The 10,114-nt window shown below is 40.2% G+C and overlaps 1 pseudogene; it reads left to right on the forward strand.

Annotated features, from left to right (window-relative positions):
• Nucleotides 1-8,757: 8,757 nt before the first annotated feature.
• Nucleotides 8,758-9,548, forward strand: LOC101440197 (small ribosomal subunit protein uS7-like; annotated as a pseudogene).
• The last annotated feature ends 566 nt before the right edge of the window (nucleotides 9,549-10,114 follow it).

The raw sequence follows: 10,114 nt of genomic DNA on the forward strand, positions 1-10,114 counted from the left end.
GAACGTTGATAAAAATTCCTCCCTACCTTTCTGCTGGGGTCTTATTTTCAAGCCTCGGCCTTAAGAATGATTGGCTTAATGGGGAGGCTCTGGGTGGTGAGAGGAAATGGCTAGGGGAAGCAATTGCCACGATTGTTGTGATGGTTACAACTGGTTTATGTGGTTATTCCATGAAGGAATCAGCTGCTTGCTTTTCAGTAGCAACCTCTATGTGAGCCTTCGGCAGGGTAATATCCTTTTGGGTTTTCTTTAAGGCAGAAAGCAGGAAATAGCTATGGGCATGTTGGATCTTAATTTTTTTCTTTAAAAATTACCTTCTTCCATGCCCCAATATCAAATTATACAGGGAGCAATTCTTTGAGCACACATTGTCAGGTGGAAAGAAATATTCACTGAGGGGTAGGGAACATCCAGCTCTTGATGGGTGCAGTGTTTTAGGTAGGGGAAGTGTTTTAGGTAGAAACACAGTGAGCTTCGATGGAAGCTGATGAGATGCTGCTTGAATTAAGAGAAAGGCTCAAATGGAACAACTCAGCTGGTTTATGTATTGAACTCACTTCCTAAGGGTCTCTTCCTTCAATTAAAGATGATTATAGTTCCAGTCCTAAGGTCTGTGGGGAAAGGAATTCAGTGGAAAGGAAATTAGGTGAGAAACTGAAAATGGGAATGAAGATAGAAGAACTGAATGAAAGGACTCCAGCTGGAGGCCTTTTCTGGTGATGGTGGTGGAAAAGTGAGACTATGTGTCTGTGTCAGTCTTAGTCTGAAAAAGAGAGGAGAAGGATCCTTGACCTGAGACTGCCACATAAATGGCTTCAAAATTGTGGAGCTCTGGGGTGATAGAATGGGCTGAAAGAGAACTGACCCCTGGAGAGTGTTACTAAGTGGAAAGGGAAAAGCATGACGGTGTGAGAAGCTGATAGATAAATGCCAAGGGTTGGGCTATGAGAAGCCCCCTCAGCTATGTTCTTGCCAATTCTCTGAACTTGCCATGTTCTTTCGTACCTCCATGCCTTTGATCATGCTGTTCTTTCTCCCTAGAGTACTCCCCTATCTTCTTGCGCATGGATCATATGATGCTACAAGATTCAGCTGAAGTTTCAGGACCTAGGGAGGCCTTTTTCAATTTTGATTAGTTGGCTGTCTTCCAAGTCCTATTAGGACTCAGTGTTCCCATTGGACATGAGCTCAATTAATATAGGGATTGTGCTTATCTTGCTCATTGTTATATTTCCAGTACCTAGAACCTGTAAATTCTCAAGTATTTATTTAGTGAATGAACTGCCTCTGTTGTAGCAGTTATCAGAGATATTGAAGTTGTGTCTAGACTTGTCTGTCTCTCCCATTAGACCATATGTTTCCTGATTAAACCGACCATAAGTTAACAACTATGTTTTAGCCCATTAAATTGTATTTTAGGCACCTAATATCTGACATATTGCAATATAGCCTTGATGTATGTTAAACTTTAAAAATAGTCAGAAGCGAATATCTGTAACTGTTGTTACTCACTGAACTGTAACCCAGATGTTTTGTTTCTTTGATGCTGATGCTATGTTTTGTAAACTGCATAATCTTTACCTTTTAACTGAACAGTAAAGAAACAACTCATAACTGGCCAGCACTATATATCATCTTATACTGTTTTGCAACACTGAAGTCTGACATTCCTGTATATAGCCCTCAATGTTTATTAATGAAATAACATGAACCAGCCCAGCACTAACCAAGTCAGTTCTAATCAGAGTTAGCCCACCTGACATGCCCAAGAGCCTAAACCTCAAACTTCAGATGAACTAAGCAGAATGGGAAAGAGTGTAAATTATAACGTAAACTATAATTCATGCTTAGTGGCAATGCTCCAAAATGTGTTCATCAATTGCAATGAACTTGCCCCACCAGTGAAGGAAGTTGTTGATGTGGGGATGGGTGGGAGGTGTGGAGGGTGGGACATGTGGAAATCCCTACATTTTTTAACGTAACATTTTATGTACTCTAAGTATCTTTTAAAAATAAATAAAAAGTATATATTAAAAAAAAGAAAAAAATGAACTAAGCATATAATCAATCTGTACATACTCAGACATTAAACTATCTCTAATACTGTCATCTCAAACCACCCACTCATCATACTCAAAATGTCATTTTCTAGTCATGCAACATATAAGTCAGCATGGTGCCCATCTGCCTGTTCCCCACTATTGCACTATCTTCCCCTCAGCCTTCACAACCTGCCTCCCTTTTTGTTCAATCCCATAAAAACCCTAGGCACTTCCAACCCAGGAAGATAGATTTGAGTGAGAGCCCTCCTGTCTTCCAAGGCCAGCCTTTGACGAATAAACTCTCTTCTGAAGATCCTGATGTCACCTAATTGACTCTCTGGTTTGCCTCAGGTAAGGACTCACTTTTTTTTTTCCTCCCTCCCTTCTCCCCCCCTCAGTTGTCTGCTCTCTGTGTCCATTAGCTGTGTGTTCTTCTGTGACCGCTTCTGTCCTTATCAGTGGCACCGGGAATCTTTCTTTCTTTTTGTTGCATCATCTTGTTGCATCAGCTCTCCGTGTGTGTGGCGCCATTCCTGGGCAGGCTGCACTTTCTTTTGGACTGGGTGGCTCTCCTTACTGGGTGCGCTCCTTGCACATGGGGCTCCCCTATGTGGGGGACACCCCTGCATGGCACGGCACTCCTTGCACACATCAGCACTGTGCATGGGCCAGTTCCACACAGGTCAGGAGGTCCTGGGTTTGACCCTTGGACCTCCGATGTGGTAGAGAGATGCCCTATCCATTGGGCCAAGTCCGCTTCCCAGGACTCACTTTTGAGCTACAACACTGAGGGCAGGGACCTTGGCTTATTCATCTTGGTACCTCTAGCACATTAGCTCAGAGTCTGGGAAATAGAGTATAATTTACAAATATGTGTTGAGTGAATATTAGAAAGGGAGAAATTTAGGGATCCTGCAGGGTTAGCCAATGATTCTAAGTCTTGGTTTATAGAAGGATCACCAGGGGAGCTTAAAAATACTGATGCCCAGGTCCCATGTAAGACTAATTAAAACAGAGTCTCTGAGGGTGAGGCCCAGGCATTGATATGTTTTAAAGTCCCATAAATGATTTTTATGTTGAGAACCACTGGCTTAGTCTCTAAAGGAACATCAGAATCTAGGGCAGCCTAAAGAACATTAGAGCAGAGCACCTGCCTATCTGCTGGAGATGTGTTTTAATTTCCTAGCTGCTAAAACAAATACCATACAATGGATTGGCTTGACAACAGGTATTTATTGGCCCATGGTTTCAGAGGCTAGAATGCTTGCTTCTTCCCAGGGTTGGTATCTTTTGGGTTCCTTGGCTTTTCCCTCACTTGGCAATGCACATGGTGGCATCTTTACCTTTCTCTACCAGGTTCCATTGACTTTCAGTTTCTGGATGTTCCCTGTGGCTTCTCTCTCTCTCTCTCTGTCTAAATTTCATTCTACTTACAAAGGAATCCAGTAATCTGGATTAAAGTCCAACCTGATTCGGTTAGGACACACCTTAACTGCAGTAATATTTTCAAGAGAACCTACTTATAAATGGGTACATACCTGCAAGGCCAGGGTTTGGGACCTGAACCTGCCTATTGTGGAGAACATGATTCAATCCCCAGCAAGAGGGAAGGGCTTAAATTCTCTACCAAAAGGAATCCCTTTTGGGATTGCATCTAAGAAATCTGCCTAAACCAAGGTCACAAAGATTTTCTTCTAGAAATTTTTATGGTTTTAGGTCTTATATTTAAATCTATGATTCATTTTTTTGAAATATAGATATCCAATTTTTCAGCACCATTTGTTGCATAAACTATCCTTAATTTTTTGTATTGCTTTATACCTTTGTCAAAAGGCAGTTGTCCATACATGTGTAAGTCTATTTCTGAACTCTCTGTTCTGTTCCATTGATCTAATTGTCAGCCTTTTACTCTAATAAACTGTCTTGATTACTGTAGCTTTATAATCAGGTAATATTAGTCCTCCTATTTTGTTCTTTTTTCCAAGTTGTTTTGACTATGTCAGGTTCTTTCCATTTCCATAAGAATTTTAGAAACAGATTTTCAAATTCTACAAAAAAAGCCTGCTGGGATTTTGATTGGGATTGCATTGAATCTATAGCTCAATTTGGGGAGAAGTGACATCTTAACAATGCCAAATCTTCCAGGGCATGAACATGGTACATCTCTCTATTTAGGTCTTCTTTAATTTCCCTCAGTGCTGTTTTGTAGTTTTCAGTGTAGAGTTCTTTCACACCTTTTGTCCGGTCTATCCCTAAGCATTGCATCTCTCTGTTTTTTTTTTCAAGATTTATTTTTTATTTATTTTGCCCCTGCCCCCTTGCGGCTCGGTTGCTGTCTGCTCTGTGTCCATTCACTGTGTGTTCTTCTGTGTCTGCTTATTTCCCTTTGTTGCATCATCTTGCTGCACCAGCTCTCCACAGGCATGGGCCATCAGTTCTCCGCAGGCGCGGGCCAGCTTGCTTGCTTTCACAAGAAGGCCCTGGGATGTGAACCCAGGTAGATGGGAGCCCAATTGATTGAGCCACGTTTCCCCATTGCATTGTAATTACCTTGTTTATTTAATCTCAATTTCTGATTGTTCATTGTCAGTATATAGAAATACCATTGATTTTTCTATATTGCTTTTGTATTGTGCCAACTTGTTTATTAGGAATACTATTACTTTTGTAGATTCTGTAGGATTTTCAACATAGACATTCACATCACCTATGAATAAAAACAGTTTTACTTCTCCCTTTCTAATACGAATGAATGGAAGTGGTGAGAGTATTTATGTCATGTTCCTGAACTTAGAGAGAAAGCACTCAGACTTTCATCATTAAATATGTTAGCTGTAGATTTTTTAGAGCTGATTTTTTAAAATATGATTGAAGACATTCCTGTCTATTCCTAGGTTGTTGAAAATTTTTTAAATCAGGCATAGATCATTTTGTCAAATGATTTATCTGCATCTATTGAGATGATTAGTTTTTCCATTTTACTTCATTAATATGGTAAATTACATTGATTTTTTTTACCTTTACTCACCTCCCCCCTTGATGTTTGCACTCACTATCTGCTTTCTGTGTTCATTCACTGTGTGTTCTTCCATGTCTGCTTGTCTTTTCTTCTAGTCTTTCTCTTTAGGAGGGACCAGGAACCAATCCCACGACCTCTGATGTGGGAGAGAGGCACTCAATTGCTTGAGCCACCTCATTTCCCTGGTCTGCTGCGTCTCTCACTGTCTCTCCTCTGAGTTTCCCTTTGTTGTATCATCTTGGTGCGCCTGCTTTCTGTAGTGTGGGCCGCCAACTCTCTGCAGTGTGGGTCAGTTTACCTTCACCATGAAGCACTGGGAATCAAAACTGGGATTTCCTGTATGGTAGATGGAGGCCCAATTGCTTGAGGCACATCTGCTTCCCACATTGACTGATTTTTGAATGTTAAACCAACCTTGAATCCTGGTATAAATCCCACTTGGTCGTTATGTATTAGCCTTTTTATATATTGTTGGATTCAATTTCACGTAGTTCCATTTAGAATTTTTACATCTATATTCATAAGGGATCTTTGTAATTTTCTTGTAATGTCATTATTTGTTATTAGCATATTGCTGACCTCATAGAATGAGATGAGACATATTCCTTTTCCTTTTTTTCCCCTATTTTCTAGAAGACTTGTATAGAATTGGTATTATTTCTTTCTTAAATGTTCAGTAGAATTCACTAGAGAGGCCATGTGGGCTTAGAGTTTATGGGAAAGTTTTTTACTACATATTAAATTTCTTTAGTAGATATAGGACTATTCAGATCATGTATATCTTCTTGAGTGAACTTTGGTAGTTTGTGACTTCAAGGAGTATGTCTGTTTCATATAAGTTATAAAATTTATTAGCACACAGTTTTTCAGAATATTCCTTCAGATATAGAGGTGATGTGGACATCGCCATCTCAGGGTCCGCAGGATGGAGGAATAAAATATGGATTAGAGTGGACTTACTGTATTACTATAGAATTATTGTGATTCTAGCAATGGAAAAAATTGTATCATTGATGTGGAGATAGTGGCCACAGGAGTTGCTGAGGGCAGGGAGAAGGACAAAGAAGTGTGATATGGGGGCATTTTTGGGACTTGGAGTTGTCCTGAATGATATTGCAGAGACAGATGCAGGACATTATATTTCCTGCCATAACCCACTGAATGGGCTGGGGGAGAGTGTAAACTAAAATGTAAACTATAATCTATGCAGTGCATCAGTGCTCCAAAATGTATTCACAAATGCAATGAATGTGCCACCCTGATGAAAGAGGTTGTTGATGTGGGAGGATTGGGGATGGGGTGGGGTATATGGGAACCCCTTATATTTTTTAAGGTAGCATTTTGTATGATCTATGTATCTTTAAAAAAAAAGAATAAAAATAAATTTTAAAAAATATTCCTTCATTATCCTTTCACTATGTGTAGAACTTTCAGTGATGTCACCTCTCTTATACTGTCTATTGATAATTATTTTTAAGGAGGTACCAGGGATTGAACCTGGGATCTTGTACATGGGAAGCAGGTGCTCAACCACTGAGCTACATCTGCTCCCAATCTACTGGTAATTTTTATCTTCATTTTTTCCTGATTAGTCTGGTTAAAATGTTATTAATTTTAATTGATCTTTTTATTTATTAATTTTAAAAAAATTTCTCTATCTCCCCCCTGCCCCAGTTGTCTGTTCTCTGTGTCCATTTTGCTGCGTGTTCTTCTTTTGTCCACTTCCGTTGTTGTCAGCGGCATGGGAATCTGTGTCTCTTTTTGTTGCATCAGCTCTCCATGTGTGCGGCGTCACTCCTGGCAGGCTGCACTTTTTATGCACTGGGTGGCTCTCCTTACGGGGCACACTCCTTGCGTGTGGGGCTGTCCTACGTGGGGGCACCCCTCCATGGCACAGCACTCCTTGTGCGCATTAGCACTTGCGCGTGGGCCAGTTCCACACCAGTCAAGGAGGCCCGGGGTTTGAACCACGGACCTCCCATGTGGTAGAGGGACGCCCTATCCACTGGGCCAAGTCCGCTTCCCATTAATTGATTTTTTTAAAGCCAGTTTTTGGTTCATTCATGTTCTCTACTTTTCTGTATCCTATTTCATCTCTGATCTTTAATTTAATTCCATTTCTTTAATTTAATTTAGATTTAATTTGTTCTGCTTTTTCTAGTTTCTTAAGGTGATTGAACTCATTGACTTGGGACTTTTCTTCTTTCCTAACAGGGAGTCTCTCACAAATTTTGATAATGTTGTATTTTCACTTTCCTTCAGTTAAAAATATTTTCTAGTAGTCCTTTTGATTTCCTCTTGACCCATGAGTTATTTAGAGGTTGCCATAAATTTCCAAACATTTGAAGATTTTCCAGAGATCTTTTTAAAATTTTTACTTTAATTTCATTGTGTTCAGAGAACATACTTTGTATGATTTGAATCCTTGTAAATTTAGTTAGACTGGTTTGTGACCAAGAACAGTATATCTTGTTAAATCTTCCATGTGCACTGAAAAATAATGTGTATTCTGCTGTGTGGGTGGGGTGGTCTAAAAAATGTCAATTAGGTCAATTTAGTTGATAACGTTGTTTAAATCTTTGGTATCCTTACTGATTATCTGTCTACTTATTCTATGAATGTTGAAAGAGGGGTATTGAAACAGCCAACTATAATCATGAATTTGTCCAATTCCTTTGCAGTTCTATCACTTTTTGCTTAATGTATTGTATTTTGAAGTTCTGTTATTAGATGCATAAATATTTAGGATTATTATGTCCTTTTGATGACTTGACACTATTATCCCCATTAATATTCTTTGCTCTGAAAACTATCTGGTTTAAATTAATATAGTTATTCCAGGTTTCTTTTGCTAAAGATTTCTTTTGATAATGCATGAGATATCTTTTTCTATCCTTTTACTTTTACCCCTTTGTACTTTATATTGGAAGTACATTTCTAATAGATAGCATATATTTGGATCTTGATTTTTTAAAAAGCCAACCTGACAATCTCTGGTTTTTAGTTGAGGCATTTAGGCCTTTATATTTATTGTTGTTTTTTATGTAGTTAAGTTTAACTTTATTATCTTGCTATTTGCTTTCTATTTGTCACATCTGTTCTTTATACTCTCTTTCCTCTTTTTTCTGCCTTGTTTTGCCTTAAGTAAAATTTTGTGATTGCAGTTTGTCTCCATTGTTAGTTTACTACCTATAACTCTTTGTTTTACTTCAGTGGTTGCTTAAGTGTTTATAGTATGCATTTCTAATATAATGCAGTCTACATTTGAGTGATATTATACTACTCCATGTATGGTAGAAGAACCATACTATAGCATACTTCCATATCTCCTACTGACCTTTGAACGCTTTATTGTTATTCATTTACATTTACATATGTTACAACCCCTCCTACATTGTTATTATTTTTGTTTAAACAGTCAAATATCTTCCACTAAAGTTTAAATAAGAAGAAATCATGTATTTACCTATGTACTTACTTTTACCAGCTTTCTTTATTCCTTTGTATAAATCTATATTTCCATCCATTACCATGTTTCCTCTGCCTGAAGGAAATCCTTTAATAATTCTTGTAGTATAGGTCTTCTGGTGATGAATTCTTTCAGTTTTTTATTTAGAAAAATATTTTTGCTGGACATAGAATTTTTAATTGCTCTTCCTGTCTCTGCTAGGGTAGCGCGTGGTGTTCGCCCAGCGTCTGAAGCTTCCGGCTATGGCTGTAGGATGACTGAGCGGGAGACGGCTGCGCCTGCCGTGGCGGAGACCCCTGACATTAAGCTCTTGGGGAAGTGGAGCACAAATGACGTGCAGATCAATGACATTTCCCTGCAGGACTACATTGCGGTGAAGGAGAAGTATGCCAAGTACCTGCCCCACAGCGCAGGGCGCTATGCGGCCAAGCGCTTCGGCAGGCGCAATGCGCCATCGTGGGCCGCAATGCGCCATCGTGGGCCGCCTCGCCAACTCCATGACGATGCGCGGCCGCGGCAACGGCAAGCTCCTGACGGTGCGCATCGTCACGCACGCCTTCGAGATCATCCACCTGCTCACGGGCGAGAACCCCCTGCAGGTCCTCGTGAATGCCATTCTCAACAGTGCCCCCGGGAGGACTCAACAGCATTGGGCGAGCTGGCACAGTCCGGCGGCAGGCCGTGGACGTGTCCCCGCTGCGTCGCATGACCCAGGCCATCAGGCTGCTGTGCACAGGCGCCGGTGAGGCTGCCTTCCGGAACATCAAGACCATTGCTGAGTGCCTGGCAGACGAGCTCATCAACGCAGCCAAGGGCTCCTCCAACTCCTACGCCATCAAGAAGGACGAGCTGGACCGTGTGGCCAAGTCCAACCGCCGAAGGCCTTGCCGTGGCCTAATGAACCTGTCGGCCTTTGGCGCCCTCTGCCCTCAAAACAAAAACAAAAACAAAAACAAAAACAAATAATTTTTAATTGACTGTTTTTCTTTAAATATTTTTAAAAATGTTGCTTGCTCCACTGTCTTCTCATTTGCATTTTTTCCAACAAGAAAACTGCTGTCAACTTTACCTTGTTCCTCTGTGTATAATGCATCTATTTTCCCTGACTGCTTTTAATACTTTATCACTGTTTTTGGACAATTTGTTTATGATATACCTTGGTGTGCTTTTATGTGCCTTGTGCTTGGGATTCATTGAGTTTCTGGGATCTGTGGGTTTTCATAATATTTAAAAAGATTTGGCCATTATTTATTTAATGTATTTTAGGCTCTCCCCTTCTCCTTTCCTTATGGTTCTCCAATTATAAATATATTAGGCTGCTTGATATTGTCCCAGAGCTCATGGATGTTGTATTAGTCAGCCAAAGGGGTGTTGATGCAAAATGCCAGAAATCTGTTGGTTTTTATAAAGGGTATTTATTTGGGGTAGGAGTTTACAGATACCAGGCCATAAAGTAAGTTACTTCCCCCACCAAAGTCTATTTTCACATGTTCGAGCAAGATGGCTGCCAACGTCTGCTAGGGTTCAGGCTTCCTGGGTTCCTCTCTTTCCAGGGTTCATTTCTTTTTGGGCTCAGTTCCTCTA

This window comes from Dasypus novemcinctus, chromosome 6 (genome assembly GCF_030445035.2).
Source record: "Dasypus novemcinctus isolate mDasNov1 chromosome 6, mDasNov1.1.hap2, whole genome shotgun sequence".
Lineage (NCBI taxonomy): Eukaryota > Metazoa > Chordata > Mammalia > Cingulata > Dasypodidae > Dasypus > Dasypus novemcinctus.